Source organism: Mytilus galloprovincialis, chromosome 12 (genome assembly GCF_965363235.1).
Source record: "Mytilus galloprovincialis chromosome 12, xbMytGall1.hap1.1, whole genome shotgun sequence".
NCBI lineage: Eukaryota > Metazoa > Mollusca > Bivalvia > Mytilida > Mytilidae > Mytilus > Mytilus galloprovincialis.
Window position 1 is genome coordinate 56,350,809 of NC_134849.1, and position 23,335 is coordinate 56,374,143.

Consider the following 23,335-nt stretch of genomic DNA (forward strand, 5'->3'; position numbering starts at 1 on the left):
AAGAGACCAGGATGATTTGTTATTACCATCCCAGTAGGGTTTTCATCTAGCGAGAAACGTGTACTGGATTAAGGCTACAAATGTAATGACGTCTCCCACGATTCATGTAGCAGCTAAGGAATCCTAAAAATGTTTAAGATTTTATTTTCGTTTATTTCCTTTAACAGTTGTGAATATTATTCTGAATAACCTTCCTAAGACTTATTGTTTCCTCCGTCCCTGACAAGGCGTGTTGAGACGGGTGGGTGTCCTGAAAAGGGGTGGTCAGGTGACCCGCCCCTCTTATCTGACAATTTTTTTAAAACTAACAAGGAAGTTGGAAAAATTTGATCCGATTTTGGACAAGACAGGTAGAAGGGTGTAACAAAAAGCTGCATTTTCTCAAAAAAAACTATTTTTTTTCATATTAAAAACTACATTATCCTGTAATCTACAAAAATGACGCATATACATATATTTTTTCAAATGAAAGGGTTTTCAGCCTTGTTTCACCTTCGCTGGCAATACTCGAAATTAAATCCCGCAACTTGAAACTCCAGATAATGACTTTCATTTATCCGTATTTGGTCCGGTAACTTTTCGAACCGTGTCATCAAGAACGATACAAAAAAATACATATTATAGTAAATTGAAATGTTTTCTTCTATTATTTCTTTTATAAGTGATATGCATATCGTTTATTTTGTTGTCTATAAGAATAAATAAATAATTTCGTTGCTAAAATGGTCATCATAACATAATTTTCCCTTTGAATTTCAGAAAAAAACTGACTAATAATCTATAAAAAAAAGATGTTGTATAAATGCCAATGAGACAATTCTCCACGAGAGACCAAATGACAAAGAAATAAATAACAATAGATCTTATTATGGTCTTTAACAAAAAAACCATGATTTTTCACCAGTTTTTAAAAAATGGTTACAGTTAAGTAATTCGCTTTTATCCTGCAATTAGCTAGTTATTGTATACAAATAACAAATAAACAACATTTTTTTTGCTTTGTTTGTACATGTACAAATAAATTTTCCTGTTACCCGTTTCCATGTTGATTAATCGGTAATATGGATATTTCTTTCTGGGTAATAGTTCATTTTGGGGTTTTCTTCGCGTCCGCGTTTCAATAATTGTAAAAATTAAAGACAATGGTTAAGATTTAAACAACTTATGCTCAAATACCAGGTGTAAATTGTAAACAATATATGCACATTGTCAGAAATATAAAATGTATTAGTTCTCGCTGTGAAACAGTAGAAAATTCGGTAAGCCTCGCTTTTCGTCCTGTTTCTAAAGCTCGTACAAATAAATTTCACGTTTACCGACAAAGTACATTTATAATCAATACATTATTCCACAGTTGTTGATATGAATTTATCTTTTTGTTCAATATTTCAACGAATATCGTCGTATAAATTAGGAACATCAACCTATTTTCCGAACGGAGAGTCATAAATTCAATGAATATTATTGCGAAATATACGGTATATACGGTAAGCTTCGATGCGTTTAGTTATGAACGCGAATGGTTCGATAAATATAGCTAAATACACAATTAAGCCAAATGTTCATAAAAGGAATTTGCTGCACATCATTATTTTGAGAAATCTTATGTTAAAAAATATAAAATTTCATACAAATATATTCTTTTGGATCTAATGTTATCATTCTAAAATATTTTTTGACAGTTTCCGTTAAATATTGCCATTTTTAGATATATCGGTCCCCCTTTTCTCGGCTACTGTTAAAGCGAGACGTGTTTTTTTTTATTATGATAGCTAGCGAGACATGAAGTTCATATGATTCAATCCAAATTATCCTCAAAGTGCGGTAAAAATCTTGAATTGATGCAATTGTGTTCGCCTTGAAATCGACGGAACATATTTAGTCAAAATTCTTTTAAAAAAAATCACCTGTATAACGAAAAGAAAACTGTGACAGACTTTAACACGAAAGGGAAGGCTTAAATTCTTCTGTAATTTTCCTGCTACTGATAATAAATTAAGAAAGTTCACTTGTCATGTTTTGTATTGTTGGAATTTCGGAACCCTCTTATTTATCCGTTTAAAGCACCATGAAACAATTGCCGGCTAACTCCCAGTTTTCAAAAATCTTTAAATGTGCAATATGTCATTGATACAATTTGAGTTCTCAAAATGAATCAAGATAAAATAAGAATAATAAGACATTTGTAAAGAATATATATAAAACCCTTGTTATTTTTTATTAGTTTCAGGGCCGTAACTACATTGAGGCAAATGAGGCAAATGCCTCATGTTGGAAATTTCAAAAAAAAAAAGAAAAAAAGAACTGAAACAAAAGATTGTCTTCATATCAAATTGTTTTCACGGAAAGTGTCTTGCAAGACGCAAGTTCTCTTTACTCTCAGATGTCGACCTTGCATGTTTATCGTGGTCCATGTTTCTATTTTATTTTTATTTTTCATAGTTGATGGTCTATTGTTTGTACTTCAGTGTCCCGAGTTTGTCTTTTGTTCATTTATTGTCCTACTTTAAAACTATAAAGATATAGGAAGATGTGGTGTAAGTGCCAATGAGACAACTCTCCATCCAAATAGTCTGAGTGTTGATTTTCATTTGTAAACGTGTGGTTTTGCAATTTTGCATGTCCACCAATGTCCTGACATTGTACGAGAAAATATTTTAAGAATGTTTACGATGCTACTGGACATAGAAAACTATGTTCGTTTCTGCGTGGAGAATTGAACTTGATATCAAAGAATACAAAACTGGCTCTTTTTGTTGTATATAAAACTAGACAGCTGACATAGTTTAAATTATAGTAAGACCACCAATTTCCTGGTATCAAATTATCTATAAAACATCAATGTACAAATGTATTGTCATATGATCTTTTACATTAAAAGGCTAAACTTGCATTAAGTCGTGTTAAGGCCCTTTTACAGAAATAAAAGAAGATGGAGTAAATGTGCACGGGACCTAATCTCACACAAAATTAATGCATAGTAAAAATACAAATAATCAATGGTCAACGTTTTTATTTTTGTTCTTCATCTTGATAGTTTCTGGAGGGTCTTCAACAATAAAAGAATCATTAATACCGTAAAACAAGGTCAAGGTGATCTTTAGTGTCGACTTAAGCAGTACTAGTACTTAAAATATACTACTGCACTGTCACTATATATAAATCTAGTCACAAAAAAAATCACCAAAGTCTAAGAACAATACGAGACAAAGAACAGACAGACAGATGCGATTTTAATGATTGTGAGAATTACGATTTTTTGCTTTATCCTTCATATCGGTCTACTTTTAAAATGTTGTCCCCGTAAAACCCGTAAAAGTCTTAAATTACAATGAATCTATGTTTTTGCTTTGAGACCAGAATATTGTCAAAAAAGAGCTAAAAAAGATTGCGTTTCAATGTAAGAAAGAGTCCGGGAAACGCTCAGAAGGCACGATTTTGCTTTATTTTTCTCAGAGCTTCTTGGGGCCTTAAGCGGCCACCAGACCCCTCGCCAAAAAAAATTCGTCTCGCTAAGCTCGGCGAATATATTTTGCCTCACTATTAAAAGAGGCTAGTCTGAGTTTTTGGAACATCTTTATGTTAAAGATATTAATCAAAGTACTGAAGTACTGAACATCGGATGACCGCAAGTTCTAGTGAACGGTCACAAGCACTTGTCTCAGAAAACCAAATCACATCTCTTTACCTGAAAGTGACGTGATAATTTCAACCTCTTCGTAGAAGTGATACAAATCAGTAAACTCTGTGTTTTTTTTTTTTTTTTGTTATACATTATTTTAATATTTGTAAATTACAGTTTATAATTTTTATCCATTTGTATATCATTCTATTGCACTATATTAATTATAGTGCTGTGCAAGTGCATGGTGGACACGCTTCTGTACTAATTCGATTTTTCTGATAGATTGAATTTGAGTGGGCGTTCATATTTTCCAGCAAAACATTCAATGTCCCACGCAGAGAGAGTTAGCAAAGACAGATAACTCTGCATGGGAGATGCACATGTTTATGACCAAGGAAAAATTCAGCTTCGTTTATTATTTTGGACTTTAATCTAAAATTCTCAAATTTGATATTTTAGACTTTAATTCTCTGTGTTTTATAATTTATATTATTTTATAATTTTGTTTCTATTTACATTTCGTATCCAGGACTTAAAATCAACATGCTTTGCTATGCATTTAATTCTCAGTTTGAACATTGAGTGACATGTTAATATACTCTGTTAGCTAATTAGTGACATTTTACCTTTTTCATAATGTATGTTCTTAATTGTCATAATCAGATTATCATTTAATATCTATTCTTCAAGTTCTAAAAATAGTTTAATCTTTGTCAGTGAACAATATTACTGAAATTAATTGTTATTTGTTATGTCTATACTTATCAATTCAATTGTGTATAAATACTTGCTTATAATTTTGATAAGCAAGATTCGGACTCAGGACTTTACACTGTCTCAGTAGTTAGTTTTCACCAGAGTTTCAGAGTTCAGAGTTCTCATTGCTATTCACAGCAATCGTGCGTTGTGTGATCAGGTGCATCACACAGTTTCAGTAACAAGAGGCCATTCAGTCAGGCTCTTGTTACACAAATTCACAAGTCACCTTGTTTCTCCGGTGACAGATTCTTGAGATATTCTTCCGCATGCGGTAACACACTTTTTCTGTACGTGTGTTTAAATATTAAAGATTTTTTACTTTATTTATGTTTCTAACGAGTTTAACGACATTTTCATATCATTAATTTATGTTAAAAAAATTTAATTTTAGGAGTATCCATTTGAAATGAATAAGAACAAGTGATAAGGCATGTAATTTTGCACTGAAAATGTCCGCGTATTTGTTATCATGTTTATAGATCGGTTACAATATCAAAAAGAAGGTTACGTAATGGAAATTTAGGCGACAGCAATACACGGTCATCCGATGTAAAATGAATAGAGAAGTTGTTCATTAAGACATCATTAGATAAACAAACACACGGACCTATTTTTTTCTTCTCTTTTTGATTTCTCATTCAATGACCAGTGGCGGAACCAGAATTTTTGAAAATGATGAAGCAGCGTTTGTTGGTTCTATAAGCAGTTTGATTGAGAGGGGCTCTGGACTCAGTTTTGCCAAAACTCCCTGCTTATTCAAAAAACAAATACAAGATAAGAGGTGGCGGGAAAATATCTTCGTCATCGGTCAATATAATCTGAATAGACGCATATATAATTCATAAATGTAATTCGGCGCTTCCAAAACCATATGCTATGAATATTTATGCAAGATATGACGACCTATGAAATGACCCGCTTGGTGCAATGAAAGAGAACATTACATAAATAAGGCCGTTAGTGCTCTCATTTGAATTGTTTTACATAATCTTTTCGGGGCCTTTTGTTGTTGACTATGCGGTCTGGGCTTTGCTCATTGTTGAAGGCCGTACGGTGACCTAAAGCTGTTAATTTCTGTGTCATTTTGGTCTCTTGTAGAGAGTTGTCTCATTGTCAATAATACCACGTCTTCTTTTTTTATATCATCTTATTTTCCGTTCACATTTTCCGTAAAGAAATGAGGTTGCATTTTGTTTTTCACTTGTAGCTTTTTTTTGCTTCGAATAACAGGACAGAGCTTTTAGTTTCAGTCGATATACACGCCATCTTGAAATAATTACTTGTCACATATAAATTATGTTTGTTTGCTTCATGATGTGGCTGATATTCAGCAACAACTATTGGCCTAAATGAGATAAATAATTACAGACTGTTCTCTTCTGAGGATATTAAGCCATCAAATGCCGGAAAATTAACTATGTGTATTACATTTCAGATCAAATGTTATTAATTCATGGTCGTTTTATTATGCATATATATTACACACTGAAATTGAAAATTGAAATATCAATCATTAATACGTCTTTATTTGCATTGCTAGTCTGCAATATGCACGATTTGTTTGCTAAAAAATGTTCCTGTACAATGTTTTCAAAAATGCATTAAATGTATTTTATGACTTTTGTCAATCTAGGCACACCTCCAGAGAGACACATCTCGAGAATCGTGTCTATATATTTGTAAATATTTTAATTTTCAACAAGTAAAGTGAACAAAATATAAAAAGAATGGATGTATAACGCACACTCTTTAAGTAGAACAAAACAAAACTGAATATTTATATAACATATCAATCAATATATAAAAATACTACATTTCCAATACTAAATCAACATCCCGATGCACATATATTACCTTCAATCCACATTCAGCATCCAATGGATATTCAGTGGCGGATCCAGCCATTGTAAAAACCCAGAGTAAAAAGGGGGGGGGTTCCAACTATATGCTTCCATTCAAATGCATTGATCGGCCAAAAAAAATCGGACCCCCCACCCCCCACCCCCCCCCCCCCCCCCCACCCCCTGGATCCGCCATTGATATTACCTTGAAAAAGAATACAGCGAAGTAGTTCAGAGCTTTTTCGAAAGCTAAAACTTAAAATTTTCTTAATTTTTAAAGTGTATATCACTGATGCGTTTTGTTTTGATCTGTGTCGAAAAAGCGTTTACCAGAACGTAATAGGTGTTTGCACATAACGTAATAGGTGTTTGGACATAACGTAATAGGTGTTTGCACATAACGTAATAGATGTTTGGACATAATGTAATAGGTATTTGCACATAACTTACATGGTGTTTGCACATAGTGTAAGCGGTATTTGCACATAACGTAATAGTGTTTGCACATAATGATGTAGTTGTTATACATAACTTAATAGGTATTTGCACATAACGTAATAGGTGTTTGCACATAAGGTAAACTATGTTTGCACATAGGGTAAACGATGTTTGCACCTAAAGCAACGATGTTTGCACATAAGGTAAATGAGAATTGCACAAAACGTATAAGTTGTTTGCACATAATGTAAAAGGCATTTGCACTTGACGTAATGAATGCTCACAGAGAGAATCAATTGTTCGGCAAAACGCATAGGAACTATACCATAATGTATTGTGTTTTTCACTGGAGATACATATGTATTAACACAACATAACGCCAAAAGACTATAATATCATGAGGTTTACATAGAACAAAGGTGTATCAAAACAAAACCTATAGAGAATTCGGCATAACAATCACACTTGCAACAGGACGCAATTTTTAACTGACTTACATAAAAGAAGAATAGATAGAACATAGATAAAATATGAGAGAATGTAAAGGTGGTTTATCATAAAGTTTCGAAGTATTCACAGAATAGATAGTAGTATAAGCATGATGTAATGCCTATTGTACACAACAAACTTCAGCAATGACAAATCATACTACTGTTTGACCAAACAAATAACTAATTTGACATAACACAGAGATGCCGTGTCATGAAATACAGACATTTGCACATAACATAAAGAAGAAACGACAGAACGTAAAGACAAAGCGACAGAACGCATTAAATATTTACACTATAAGACGGTTCCAGCGTTCCATATTTAGTCAGTAAACATTGATACCTCTACAGACCTTTAGTCTGTAAACATTGATACCTCTACAGACCTTTTGTCAGTAAACATTGATACCTCTACAGACCTTTTGTCAGTAAACATTGATACCTCTACAGACCTTTTGTCAGTAAACATTGATACCTCTACAGACCTTTAGTCGGTAAACATTGATACCTTCACAGACCTTTTGTCAGTAAACATTGATACCTCTACAGACCTTTTGTCAGTAAACATTGATACCTTTACAGACCTTTAGTCAGTAAACATTGATACCTTTACAGACCTTTTGTCAGTAAACATTGATACCTCTACAGACATTTTGTCAGTAAACATTGATACCTCTACAGACCTTTAGTCAGTAAACATTGATACCTCTACAGACCTTTAGTCAGTAAACATTGATACCTCTACAGACCTTTAGTCTGTAAACATTAATACTTCTACAGACCTTTTGTCAGTAAACATTGATACCTCTACAGACCTTTAGTCGGTAAACATTGATACCTCTACAGACCTTTTGTCAGTAAACATTGATGCCTTTACAGACCTTTAGTCAGTAAACATTGATACCTCTACAGACCTTTAGTCGGTAAACATTGATACCTCTACATACCTTTTGTCAGTAAACATTGATACCTCTACAGACATTTTATCAGTAAACATTGATACCTCTACAGAGAGCTTCCACTTACTTCTAAACGATCATATACCACTTACATGATTAAATACTTTTTTTTATAGAATAAACTTTAAAAGGTATCTTGATATATTTGTACACATAAAAGATATCAAGATATCTGATTAATTGTATTGCAATTTGTCCCAATGTGATTAATCTTTGTCTTGTGAAGGATTTCAATTTCTAAATGTTATGTTTCCACAGTTCATATGCGTGTATACTTTTAAGTTGTCCGTGGTTATCCTTCTACTCATTTTTTTTCTTTTTTCATTCGACGGAACATTTTATCTTTCGGTGCTAAAGTTACTTTCTTCGTTATTTGTCCTTATACAGCTTTCTTTTCGTTTTCCCGTCTTAATAGTTCCCTATTCAAGAATCACTTGTTGGTCGTGTGTTTAAAGATGTGTGTCGTACAAAACAGTTTTGTAAAGGTCACTGAACTGGTTAATGTTTAAAAAGGTTTCTGACATTTATATTCTCATACAGCATTATTCTGTTAAATAATTAATCTTATTTTTTATAGTTGTGATTATGTTTAACATTGTTAATATACTTTTTTTATTTTTTGGAGCATTTTTAAAAATGAGTAGGTTGTGTCAACGGCAAAATTACAGTTTATTTACAGTGTTTAATACTCTGGCAACATTTATGTTGTATGGACGAACTCATTTTTGTGCGTGTTCGACTCTGTTTTCATGTTTTTGATAGCCAGTTTTCCAGCAGAACGACGATGGTTTTCTTCAAGTACATTCATTCCAGCTTCCTTCACCAATATAAACTTAACACAGCAATACAGCCATATTATTGAAAGCGTTGTTATTTCCAATGAATTATTTAAGACTACACGATACAATATATTATATCAGTACCATGACTTAAAAATATTTAGCAATATACAGTTATTTCGTTACATATAACAACCATGCATCTATAGTTCTCATAAAGAAAGACGTTTCTCTTGTCAACTAGTTCCTTCATTGAAAAATATGACGACGATATAAGACCATTAAAATCACGTTTTCATCAAGTATATTGCTGAAAAAAAATATAAATACAAACGGGTTGTTGGTGCAAACTGAGAGGGAACAAATGGAGTCATTTTAAATATCCCAAGATTTGTATGTGAAATTTTGTGCATGATAAAAAGAATTGTCGCTTCAAACATTTTTGCTATATTTCAACATCAAGATAATTCATTTTTATTGATTGCTTTACAGGATGATTATTATGTAATCTGTTTGAATAAAAAATAAATGGTAAGGAGGAATTCTACAAACAAGAAACGTATGTTCAATGTTAGAACGAATGTAATCACACATATCAAAAAACTCCTAAAGAGTTAACTGAAGAATTTCTTATTAAGTTTCAGTCAATAATCGTAGTTTTTGATTTTTATTGCTCATATTTCATCATCTTCTTTTAACAGAAAGGACAAAAATGGGAATTTATTTTGAACATTAGGATGTGGTGTGTCTCCAGCGCTGTGAGAACGTTTTAGAGATGCCCCAGTATCGGGTCGAATTTCTTCACTTACAGAATGAGGATGTAAGCTCGTAATTATTTCTTCATCATTGTTTTCCCTGGCACAACTATAATTGTCCGAAGTGGAAAGTATTGGGCAGCTCGTGCTGGCCGACGCAAGCACAACTGAGATTTGATTATTTAGACTTACATTTTGTCTTCTGAATTCCTTAAATACAGTTGATGATAGATCTATGTGATTTAATGTTTCACCAGGGTGTGACTGCGATACTAAGGTATCCATACTATTGCTTGATGTTTGACTACAATCTGCACTTGTAGAACGATGAAATAGAATAGATGAATATGTCGGAAGGTTTAACATGTTCGGTACAGTACTCATATAGTGTAAAGTTTGGGAAGGTAAAATATTATCTGACAACGATTCTGCAGTGGTAGAAGCTTCCATGTCAAATATTTTTATATTTCCATGAAATGTTTGAGCAAGAGTCACACTTGAATTATTTGAGGTATCAATATTGTTATCTTCAGAATACAGCATATCAATTTGAGCAGGTGATATATCTGCGATGTCTGACTGATCTTCAGAAAATATATCTACCATTGCTGTATCTCCAAATTGACGGGCAGATTCAATTAAGGCACTTTCACTTGATAAATTGGATTGGTTCTTTAATATCCAATCAACAAATTCCATTTCAGATGATGTGTCATCGACATTGGACTTTTCATTTAAAAAGTTTATATCAGAATGGATTTTAGGAATATTGCATTTGTCTGATGATTGATTCGTATGACGATTTGCAAGATAGGTGTTCTGACCTTTTGATAAAACTAAGAGATTTTCAAAGTCAGAGTTTGGGTCCAATTTATAGTTATCAATGTTAGACACTTGTTCTTGAGATTTTGTATCAAATTTTGTAAAAGAACTAAAAGAAGCCGTGTGTTGGTTTTCAGTTGGTGCAGTTGTTGGGGATAGTTTTTCGAAAATCGATCCATTTTGTTGTTGAGTATATACATTTGATGACTCCACTACAATTTTTGACTGAGTCGTATATGGATGACGCATATTTGATGTGCCCTCTTTGGAATGTGACTGAGTCTTATATGGATGACGCATTTTGTGTCCTGAGGAAAGTGAGTTAGTCCTATTTAAATGAAACGCATTAGCAATATCCTTTGGAGAATACGATTGTGTGCAGGTCATTCGTCCTGTTAAAAGTTTATATAATTTCGAATCTTTGGTAGCGGTAGATTTCGGGATACCTGGTACGGACGTTAAACCCAAATTACATGTTTGATACTTTGATGTGGTTGGCAAACTTAATGACCGCTGTCTAGGTAAGGGTATGTCAGATTGTTCAGTTGTTGGCAGTTGTGAAGATTTTTGTGGATCTATGCTCAATCCTTTAACCAATTCTTCTGAAATAACTCCGTTGTCTAATTCTTCGCACCACCTTCGATGCTGTAAAACAAACAATGAAGTTCAAACTAATGTTTCTAGATACATAGAAAAAAAGTTCAAAACTATACAATACAACAACGGTAAATGTATAACATAGGTATAAGAAGATGAGGTATGAGTGCCAATGAGACCAGTCTCCATCCAAGTCACAATTTTGTTTTAAATAAACCATTATAAGTCAAATTACGGTCTTCAACACGGTGTTTTGGCTCAGAAAGCTACGAAGGGCCCCTAAAAAATACTAGTGTAAAACCATTCCAACGGGAAAAAACAACGGTCTAATATATATAAAAAACGAAAAACGAGAAATACTTATGAACAACATCAACAAACGAAAACTACTAAACATCAGATTCGTATAAATGATAAAAGTAAATCTAGAACGAACCTCGGAAGTACGATATCGTTTAATGTTATAAAATATTATTAACATTTTACCATTAACATATGATTAATCCCAAACTTTCTCAGGGCAAACTTATAAAAAAATAACTAAAACATTACTGATTAGGGATGCTAACATGTAAACATTTGTTGAATGTGCTCTACTACTCAAGATTTACATTGTTATCATACTCGGTAACCACCAGAATAATGTTAGAAGGTAAAGTTAAGTGAATAAGCAAGAGAGTTTCCAATATATTTTTTATACATATTATTTAGTTTGTGTGTTTGGTAAAAGCTATTAGTTTAAATGTTCAATGAAATAAATGATAATAAGCAGGTAAGTTGTCTTTTGAAACAATTACAAATCTCGAAAATATGAAGAAAAAAAATTTCTCTTCCCAACACCTAATTTGAAGAACAGATATACATTATGTATGTACGGTGACCTATTAGTTATTATTTTCTGTGTAATTTCTTTTCTGCTATCTCTGTAGGATTGTTGTCTTTTTAGAAATTTTACAGAATCTCATATGACATATAATTGTGTTTGTAACTATATGCGCCTGATTTCAATTAGATCTGCGAACTCAAAACAAGTTCAGCTGTTTTCATTTATATGTTTATTATGTTTAAATTGTAACTTCTGTCACGAAAATAATGTTTTCTTGTATATTGTTGCCAAGTTATATTCATTTTATGTCACTTTGTATTGAAATCATCCCATTTTGATATAATTTTATATTTTCTTTCCAAAGTTATGGAGATGAAGATCTGAACATGCCACAAAGTTGATTCCTATTAAGAATATGGTTTGTAAAACACTTACGACCTACCGAATAAGACTTATTCCAAGGTTTGTACTAACCTGAGCAACACGACGGTTGCTACATGTGAAGCAGGATCTGATTATTATTCCGGTGCACTTTATACCACCCGTAGGTTTGGTAGGATGGCTGTTGCGCATGTTTTAGTTTTCTATGTTGTGTTTTATGTAATGTTGCTTGTCCATTGGATGTTGGATGTTGGATGTGTACTGATTAATATTTTACTTTAGTCTTAAATACATAATTTGTTATTAGTTATTGTTTTCTCTGAACTAGCTGTCAGTAACTGCGACTACTTACAGACCTTCTGCTTTTTATCGATCTGATGAGTTAGGCTCTTTTCAACTGATTGCTAATGTTTGTTCTTCTGTTGTACTGTTGCACCACTGTCCAAGGTAAGGGGAGGGTTTGGTGCCAACAAACTTGTTTAACCTTTGAAAGCAAACTATACGGTATAAGTTGTTTTTATTGTTGAAGGCCATACGTTTGCATTTAATTACTTACATTCACTTCATTGTACTTTAGATAATAGTTGTCTCAATCAGAATCTAACCCCTTTAGTTCATTATTTGTATATTTGTTTTGCATGTCATTATCTGAACCTTTGAATTTATTGGTTTATAAAAAAAAGAATTGCAGTTTAATTCTTACCAATTCAAGTTCTTTTCTTAGTTGATAGACTGATTTCTCCTTGATGTTTACTAATTGTTCTAAATATTGATATCTAACGTTTTTTCTACTTCTACATTCTCGGGCACTTTGTCTGCTGCGCTCCTGTCTCTGTCTGGGGCTGATATTTGATGAGGGTCTACCTGGTCGTCTCCCTTTGATCTTCGACGACGTTGGATCATCTTTCACCGTCATATCTGATGTATCCTAAAAATACAAACACACCAGATAAATGAAGATACAGTTATTCATTTTAATAGGTTATCATGCATGGCTTAACCATATTACCATGCCTTCATTACGTCATCTCTTACTAAATAAATGTTTTCTCACCTCAACAAATTTATGTATTATTTGTGTTTCTTTTTTTAGTTTCTTTTTTGCATTTTGATCGTCTTTGTCATCGCATACTCCTTCTGTCTAATAATAACAAGAATCATTTCAGTCTTATTTTTCCTTTTTCAGAAGGATGAGAGGTGTGTACGTGGAACAGCAATCATATAAAATGGTACTGTACACATGAAATAATCAGTCAATCATTTTATTATATCATATCACTTTTCTGATTGGAACTCAGAACTCAGAACTACAGACACATTACATAATGCTCCCAATGAACCAAACAAACATCGAAAATAATCCTTAATTCTTAATTTTTATCAAGAGTTCTAACTTATTTTCATGTTTACCTAAATAAAATAACGAAAAATCCCACCAATCAGTTCTGAGATAGATAATAAAATTGAGAATGTGTCAAAAAGACAATAACCCGGTCAAATAGCTAAAAACAGTCGAAAGACACCAGTTGGACATCAACACAGCGATAAAATTCTGCACCCAGAGCTTTAGCTGGTCCCAAAACACTAATTGGCTACGTGAAAATGGCCCTAAACATGTAAACGAATTAAAATTGAATACTATACAAATCTACCAAAGGATAGATGATCCAGACTTGAAAATGATAATGTATGGCACATAGTTCCCAAGGGTAATTTGATAAATTCATATTACAACTAACTATCGATTAATAAAAGTTTTAGATATATATAGGATTTTATATCCTACTATATATGCTCCTGTCTCAAAGTAGTAGCCTGTACTTTAGTGATGTCTATTGTTTGCTACATGTATCTTTGGTATTTTTTCCCTTATGGTGTCTTTCTTGATTGGATAGATTTTTTTTTATTGTCAAGAGAGTTGTCTCATTGAGTATCATACAACATCTTTTGTTTTGATAAAATCCAATTTGGTTGGCCTTTTCATATGATGTAGTTTTGTCCTTATAAATAGAATAATACAAAACATTATTTACAAAACACTGAGATAGATATAACAAAGCAAGCAGGAAGACCCTTTGGAGGGATATTGTATGGAGGTACATGGTCCTTACACTTTAGAACAAGTTGAAAGCACAGCAATATTGATTTTTTTTAAAAACAATTTGCACTTGCTTTGCAGATTAAAAGCATACAATGTTACTCAGACTTAATGTGCAGCAAATGCCTTTTGGTTATCTAGGTCATAGATCAACCTTGATTGGCTTATCTGCATTCAATACTCAATTCTCAAAAATTTCCAAATTATTCTGAATAAGACTGTTTAAGATGTCCAGAAAGAGATTAAGTATTTAATATGTGTCAGGGCAAATACTGGAAAAGAACGACAGACAAATTAGAGCTTATCAAAGGCAAGGATGGCGGAATATGATGAAGGTTAAATGCATATGCTACATATGTAGATACAGTAAGATTAATTCACATAAAAAAGTAAAATAAAAAAATTCTGAATTCAAAACGGAAAGTCCCTAGTCAAATGCCAAAATCAAAACCACAAGCATATCAAACGAATGGATAACAACTGTCATTTCTCAAACAATGTGTATTAACCGTTCAAAGAAGATTGCCCATATTGCTACTTTTAGTGTCCATTTTTCGCATTGTCCACGATTTTAAGTTTGACCCATTTTTTTTTCTTTTTTCTGTCAAATATTTTTGTGTTTTGCTTTAAGTGGTAATATTAACAGCATACTTCCTGAAAGCGGTTAAAGTGTTTATTTTGTGACATTTAATAAAATGGGTAGGTCTTTTTTGTTTCTTGTTGGGTCTTCCTGCTTGCTTTGTTATATCTATATCAGTGTTTTGTAAATAATGTTTTGTATTATTCTATTTATAAGGACAAAACTACATCATATGAAACGGCCAACCAAAAGATTTGAGAGAATTGATAATACAAGAAAAAACAAAAAGGCAAACAAACAGTTGCACTAAACGATCAGGATGTGCGCACCAAATTGTCTCTTGGATGAAGATGTTTTTGAAAGATATACAGATTCCACTTTTGTTGTTTGCATTTTACCTGTGGTACCTATGTTTGAAATCGTGAAAATATAAATATTAATAGAAGAGAACACGATTGACTACGAAAAACAGAGACACAAGATACAATAAGAGGCAGGCATGTCGTCTATAAACGAGAGGCGAAAGATACCAGAGGGACATTCTAGTTCATTAATCGAAAATAAACTGACAAATACATAAATATAAGAAGATGTCGTATAAGTTCCAATGAGACAACTCTCCATCCAAGTCATGATTTGTCAAAGTAAACCATTAAAAAGGCAAAGTCCGGTCTTCAAAAGGGAGCCTTGTTTCACATCGAACAACACGCCATAAATGGCCCCAAAAATAACTAGTGTAGTATCACATGTATCATTCCAACAGGGAAACCAACGGTCTAACATATATGTAAAAAAAAAAAAAACCAGAAACAATTATGAACCACATCAACAAACGACATTGACTAGAAAAGTAAACGTCAAACAGACAACTAAAAGTATACAAATCACAATATAGAAAACTGAAAACTAAGCAACATGATCCCAGACTAACACTGGGGTGTTTCACGTTCTCCGGAAAGGTTGACAGATCCTGTTTTACATCTGACACCCGTCATGTTGCTCATGTTAGCCTATACCCTGTAACAATTCTCATTTGGTATATTAAATTCGTGAAACGGGGGCAGGATTGTAACATTACAAACATATTTTCTATCATCTGTGGAACGAACGTTTCATAACGTCAACCAACTTGTAATGGTGCCCATAACATTGACGATGGGATGACTTAACTTCACCATTGGAACTCTTGGTTTAATAGCTTCCTTGTGAGCAGCCACTTTCTATCCAATAAATGATGACAGGAAATACAAACACTTGAATATCGTATCAATTGGGAGATATATACCGCGTGAGCAGGAGTATGATTAAAGGAGAACAATTCAGATCATTCAAACCATTAAAATAAATTATAGTGTGTGCCATCCTAAAGAAAGGGAAATAACTCATGTCATAATAACAATAACAACGTGAACAAAAAAAACATATCACTTATTTTTCTCATCTGTTTGAACTTATCTTAACTTATTATTTATCTTCAACAAAAGAGCATGTCTAACTTCGACACATTTTACATTTTTATTTACATTAAATATGATAGAAGCTTCCAGAAGATTCGAATCAATTTTTTTGCAGACTCAAATAATTTACAGCTTAACATTGCATTAACCATGATATATTACCCTTTTCTTCGAATGATGGCGATGTCCATCATCCTGATCGGTTTTAAATTGCAAACCTCCTAGAAATACTCCCACATACGTCACTATATACATGATACATGTCTCCTTTGAAGGGATATTGTTTATGTTTACAAATGTATGGAGGTACATTTGTGTCACATGAACATGGCACATCCGCAAGGAAATACACAATGTCATCCATGGTCCTTGTAATTTGGAAAGTTTGTGGCAAAGTATAATCGCATATTTTAAAACAAGCTTCATTTACTGAGCAGATGTAAAGCGTAAAACGTTACCAAGACTTGATGTCCGCCCAACGCCCTTTTGTTACCTCTGCTATTACATGTACATACAAGCTCATCCGTAATTGATTTGTTTGCATTCAATACTAAATAAGGATAACCCTTTTTTGACAAATATGTTAGAGTCGACAAATTAAGATTAACAGAAAGAGGTCAAACGTTATCATGTGTCCGGGGACTAACTGGAAAAGAACAACAGACAAATTAGCATGAGTTGAACTCATGCTCATCAAAGGCTAAGATGGTGTAACATATCGAAGGTTTAATGCTCAGCAGATGATTCATATATAGATACTGTAAACTGATATCACCTAAATTATCTTCTCAAACATTGTCTGCTCATTACTTATTTCCCTAACTGCTACTTTTAGTGTCCCCCTTTTCCCACTGTCCACCTATTTTTCTTGGGTTTTCTTGTCATAATTTTCTTGTTCATTTCTATTAGGTCTAACATTAAGGTCCTTCGTCCTAAAAAGGTGTGTATCATGTACAATTTCATAACATGGTCAAGTTGTGTTTGTTTTTGGTTGGGTCCCACCTACTTTCTTAGTTGTGTTTTCAGACAGACATCACATTTCACAGTATATTTTCTATTAACAAACATTTGGAAACGTTATTCATGTCTATTGAGGATTTTGATTGGAGAAGTTCAATATTCAACTATATTCATTTGAGAAAAATAGCTATTAATAAATGAAGATGAGAAAAAAGACCATTTACTGAAAACAATTATCTCAAGAGTATCATAATTGAGATATAACAGGTTCTACATGTTTTTAAATAATTCTAAATATATTCAGATATCAGAGTATCAGATAAACTCATCATAGGTACCAGAATTGAATTCAGAAGTATATGCTTTTTAACATTCTTAAAAAAAAATGCTTTAAATATATCACTCAAATCCAACAAATGCTAAGAGCAAATAAGAAGAAAACTTGCAACCAAATGTGTTGAATTAAGAATTTTCTACTTTAAGATCTGTTAGTTAGTTAGTAATTGAAGATTTTATATGTGATCTAAAAGAAAACTGATAGTTAAGATATACCAGGAGAACCACATTGTCAAACGAGACAGATAGAATTATTTAAAATCGATTCATTTGCATACACCAAGTGGTTTTGACCAACTTCGCAAGGGGTACTATAAAGCTTTGGAAGATACAAACATAGAGCATGTAGGACCACAAATAAAAATAGGAATCTAAACAAAACAGCAAAAACAATTTTTTTTTATGAGAGTACAAGTATCTAGGTGTTTGGTGGCATTCAATGAAAATGGGAGGTCATGTTACTTACAATAGCTATGCATTTTTTTGGCTTTAATTGTTATTTGTCTTTTAATTCGGTGGTTGGGATTTCTGAATTTTTTCAACAAGGGATTTGACTGTCCCTTGTAAATGTATATATCGAATGCTGGGTTGTTCAATGGTAGATGCATGCAAATTTTGAGTTGTAATCCTGATAAGATTATAATTATATCGATTATTACCAAGTAATAAGAAAATATTCTAAAAGGAAAAACTCCTAAATATTTAATTATTCTTTTAATATTTCAAAACAGTAGTGCATCTAATGATTTGGTTCTCAATAACATAAAAGTTTCAAAGGAAATTGTTTTTAAAAATATAGTTTACATAATATACAAAAAATATACGTAATGTTTCCAGCGTATTTAGAAGGATCCCACTAATAACTTGAATAGAGACAGCTAACATTAACCCTGTGTTGAACAATCAAATTCACTGGCTCTTTGATATGGAAATAAACCACATTGATTTTTATTTCTGATTATTGCAGTCATATTTAGAATGTTCTCTTGCATGAAAATAATTATTATAACACCCTTCTAACGCTAAACACAAAAATAATATATTTTAATAGGTGAACTGCTTGTACTATTTATATAATTCAGCAATTAAGTTGTTGTTTGCCATTTTGTGTTTCTTTGTTTTATAGTGATTAAGTTTATAGAACAATGTTGACTGCTGCACACCAATACTTGACAGTTTTACCCATATGTCTGTTTATTTGTTCACATATTGTTGACAATGTTATAGAATTTTATGCAATTGTCTTACAAGTAAGATGTTAAGGTAACTTTAAACCACTTTGTAAGAGTCATTACAATCAAATCATTTGATGCAAACAAAGCGGGATAACTCTGAATAGACATTTTGAAATTAAATGCAATCACATATGTTTCTTTGATTGTTTTCTACGGCAAAAAAATTAAAATAACAAATAATAATCAAAGTTTCAAGATTGTTTATGTTGTAAAAATTTTAATACAATTTCACCTTAAACACCGTATCGTATCAGATGAGGGTGCAATTTTTGAAACTTTGGTCAGCATATAAAATAAACTTTGAACTTTACAATTCATAAACAAGGGTATTTCTTCTTAAATTTTAACATTCATAGAAATGGACTGCAGTTGTTCAGGGTGGTTTTCCTTGATAAAGTGTCGAACCCTTACAGATGATGCATATGTGTAACCTTATACTAGCTGCATTTTTTTAATATTATACATTTAATTGTCGAAAAAGGATGCTGATTGCCATTGACTTCAACTTCATCAAAAACTACCTTGACCAAAAACTTTAACCTCACGCAGGACGAACGAACGCACGGACGGATGCACGGACGGACAAACGGACGGACAAACGGACGGACGAATGGACGCACAGAGCAGAAACATAATGCCCTATACTATCGTAGGTGGGACATAAAAAAATCCAAGTTGATCAATTTAAACCTCATTCATTTTTTTTTTTTTTTTGGTAGTAGTGTTGAATTAACATCCAACTATTCCGTTTTTTAGTTTTAGGAATGGCTGATATTAATCTATAGTATCAGTTTTATATAAAATTTGTCAAGAATTGTACCCATCAGAGCTAACAATGTCATTTTCCATAAACTTAATATTTCCAAGGGGCATTACTCTTTGAACGGAAGTCGATCGTCCACCATTTTAGTACTTGTCCGATATATTGCAGACATCAAACTATAATATACGCATTTCCGCGGATTCCGGGGTCAAGGCCGATCCTACCCCTTTTATGGGAAACATTTGGTTGATTATATAGGGAATCAGAATGACTTTAGCGGGCCCCCTCTTAGAGCAGTCAGTAGACCCTTCCTAAAGAACATTTCTGGATCCGCCACTGATACGTTTAATACAAATCTGACAAGAGTTGTACCCGTGATATCGCTAACATGACCGGACGGACGGGTGGACGCCTAGTAAGGCAATCCCCCGCAAAGGCGGTATGCGGGCGGGGATAAAAAGAAACGCTGATATAAATCATCGGAAATATGTAAGATGATTTTAATCTTTTAGTAATTAACAACATCATGTTAATTTGAACCCGCGAAATTTTATCTCTGATTAATGGGTAAAAAAAAGTAAAACGCGAAATAAAGAATTCACGAAAATAAGTTAGTTTACAGTAATTCATACCAACGACTCACCTGATCCTCGCTCCTCTTCATTTCATTATTGATTGAATGAGTTAAGATTCGCGACGACTACGACGTTAAATTCGCATGATATCTGCCAAGGTCACTTTTCCTGAAATTTTCTTAGGAGTGACGTTTTAGTCATTATAGAATACCGAAACGCACATTGAACAATATGCGCATTTCATTTACTACCACGTGGATAATATTTTGGTTGTTCAGAGTTTTGAAAATAAAGAAATATGAATTAGTTTGCAAATAGACTCATCACAGATACCAGGATTGAAATTTCATATTTTCGCCAGACGCCCGTTTCGTCTACAAAATACTCATCAGTGACGCTCGAATCAAAAATTATTAAAAAGGCGAAATAATGAACGAAGTTGAAGAGCATTGAGGACCAAAAATTCCTAAAGTTTTGCCAAATACAGCTAAGGTAATCTACTCCTAATGTAGAAAAGCCTTAGTATTTCAAGGGAGACAACTTTTCATCAGAGATTAAATAAAAGTTAACATCTTTCGACCGCTGTATGACCTTCGACAATGAGTATACCCCACTTCGCTAAGTAAGCTATAACATCTATAGGCTGAACATTTGTCTTGCATTAAGCAAAAGATAACTGTAAATGTGATGAAGCATACTTTAACATACGCATTCATAGAGACCGTTTTATTAAAGGAGCTCTTAACTATGCAGAATTTAAGGTGGTACCTAACACTACAGGGAGATAACTCTGTAAAATCAGGAAAACGTTTTAATGACGTTGTGTTCATAAGGGAATATTAAGCTTCTCAGTGATCAAAATAAGTGTTTGTCAAACTGCTATATAACCAGTGTAATTTTTCTGATTAAACGGTTGGTTCAAATTTTTTGAAATTTTTATATTTTTGTCAAAGGGTCAAAGTAAATATTTTGTCAAAATTTAAAAAAAAATTAAACGAGCCAAATTAATTTAAGTTAAAGTGTTAGGTACCACCTTAATTTCAGATTTTTAAACTAACATAATGTAGTTAATTAAGAAAAGTTACAAATCATTTTCATACATTTTGTATTTCTGACGATTTATATTAGCGTTACTTTTATCACCGCGTTGCGGGCGAAATAGATTTACCGGGCGTCCATCCGTCAGTCCGGTCTTTATTAGGGACTATCCGTTTTGAATTTTCCTCAGAGTTCAGTATTTCTGTGATTTCATCTTTTAATATCGTGACATGTTTTACCCCTTATTGCAACTTATTGCTTAACATTAAAAAATAGCATGTTTGATAATCCCCTTCATTGCAACTAATTGTTTGATATTAAATCTTAGCATGTTTTACAGTTATTTGAAATACGTTTTTCTTTTATAAATAGATATACATTTAACATTAAATTATTGAGACTAAAAGGAAACATCATGCATCCCAAAAAAAACTTCTGGATTTATTCAAAAGCCAAGGAAGGGTGTACAATAACCGCAACATCTATATATCCAAAAGCAGACAAACAACTTATGGACAAGTTCCCTAAGGTCACCTTCGGCTGATAGAGTTAAAGCCTGAGATTTTCTAAATAATGTTTCATTTTAAAAACGCAAAATTTAAGCAATATAAAAAAGAAGATGTGGTATGATTGCCAATGAGACAACTATCCACAAAAGACCAAAATGACACAAACATTAACAACTATAGGTCACCGTACGGCATTCAACAATGGGCTCAGCCCATACCGCATACATCGCTGAGGAAATTTTCGGATACAGATAGTTCAACTGTAATAATTGAAAACAAACTTTATAAAATTCAAATAAGATATCATTCCAACACTGCCCTCGCTATGTTTTAAGAGTTGTTCTTATCACAGATAGCATATTTCGCTATACAAATTTCAAGGGAAAAAACTTTCAAAACATTGAATGATTTTAAACTATGAACATTCATAGTAGAGATTTGGAGAATAACTTGTGTGTTCAAAGTAAAAAATGATGCCAAATCTTTGTAAGAAGTATTTACATTTTAAATATCCCGCCATACTACTATCAATTTCTGCACTTCCTATACATAAAAATATCTGTAAATCATATCAAACAAAATCAGGAAATAAATATAAAATTGTCCTACCCTATATAATGATAAATCCGCACAATGTTTAGGATTTTTCATACTCCTCAACAAAATACACATGTTTAACTATTTTCTACTATTTATTTCAATAAATAAGATCTGGATTTGTCAACATGCTTTTTGATTGGATAACAAGGTAAACATATTCTATTAATAGTATCAGACTGGAAAATACTGATAATATTTAGATCTTTACCTGTTGTTGTGTTTACGTGTGTGCGTGACCTATGTCACGTCATGTCTGATATTAGGTGCAAATATTTAAGGATATTCTTAGGCTGTTTACGGAACGATTTTTCACTAGGATAGACATATTTGTTAATAATGAGGCACATTGATCAATTGAGCTGATATCATGAAGATATATAAGGCAAACGATTATAGGGTTTACACAGCTGTTGCAGTTTTTTGTTATTATGATATACATGATATATTCAGCCATACATCTAAACTAGGGATGTCAAAGAGTACTCGTGTACTTGAGTATTTGGCTATAGTACCGAATATTGAATACTAAACTATACTTGAATAATCGGATTCCTTCTTTATATAAAGTTGATCTTCTTAGATTCTCTTTTCAAAAGTTAAATAGGTCTCACTGAATAATCATACTAATAAATAAATTAGACTTGGTGTAGAATACTTATGACAATTTCACGGGTGTCATTCGGTTTAACGAGAGAAATGGTCATGAAGGAATATCTAATGGCGCTGAAAGTTCTGGTAACGGATCGTGAAAGACATTGGATCGAGAAGACATATGAAAGGTCAATAAATATTCTAATTTAATTAATTACACAGACAAATTAACGACAAAATAAAACTGTCTGTCAAAATGGTTCAATATTATGATCAGTATGTGAAAATATCCAGTTTAAAAAGTACAAAGTTATTACAAA

At 32.6% G+C, this 23,335-nt stretch overlaps 1 long non-coding RNA gene across 1 annotated transcript; it reads right to left on the bottom strand.

Moving 5' to 3' along the window:
- Positions 1-9,350: 9,350 nt before the first annotated feature.
- Positions 9,351-22,520, bottom strand: LOC143054310 (uncharacterized). Its single transcript, XR_012971636.1, has 3 exons — positions 22,434-22,520; positions 12,977-13,201; positions 9,351-11,114 (listed from the first exon to the last, which is right to left on the bottom strand). It is a non-coding gene; the product is annotated as an uncharacterized LOC143054310 (long non-coding RNA).
- Between the last annotated feature and the right edge of the window lie 815 nt (positions 22,521-23,335).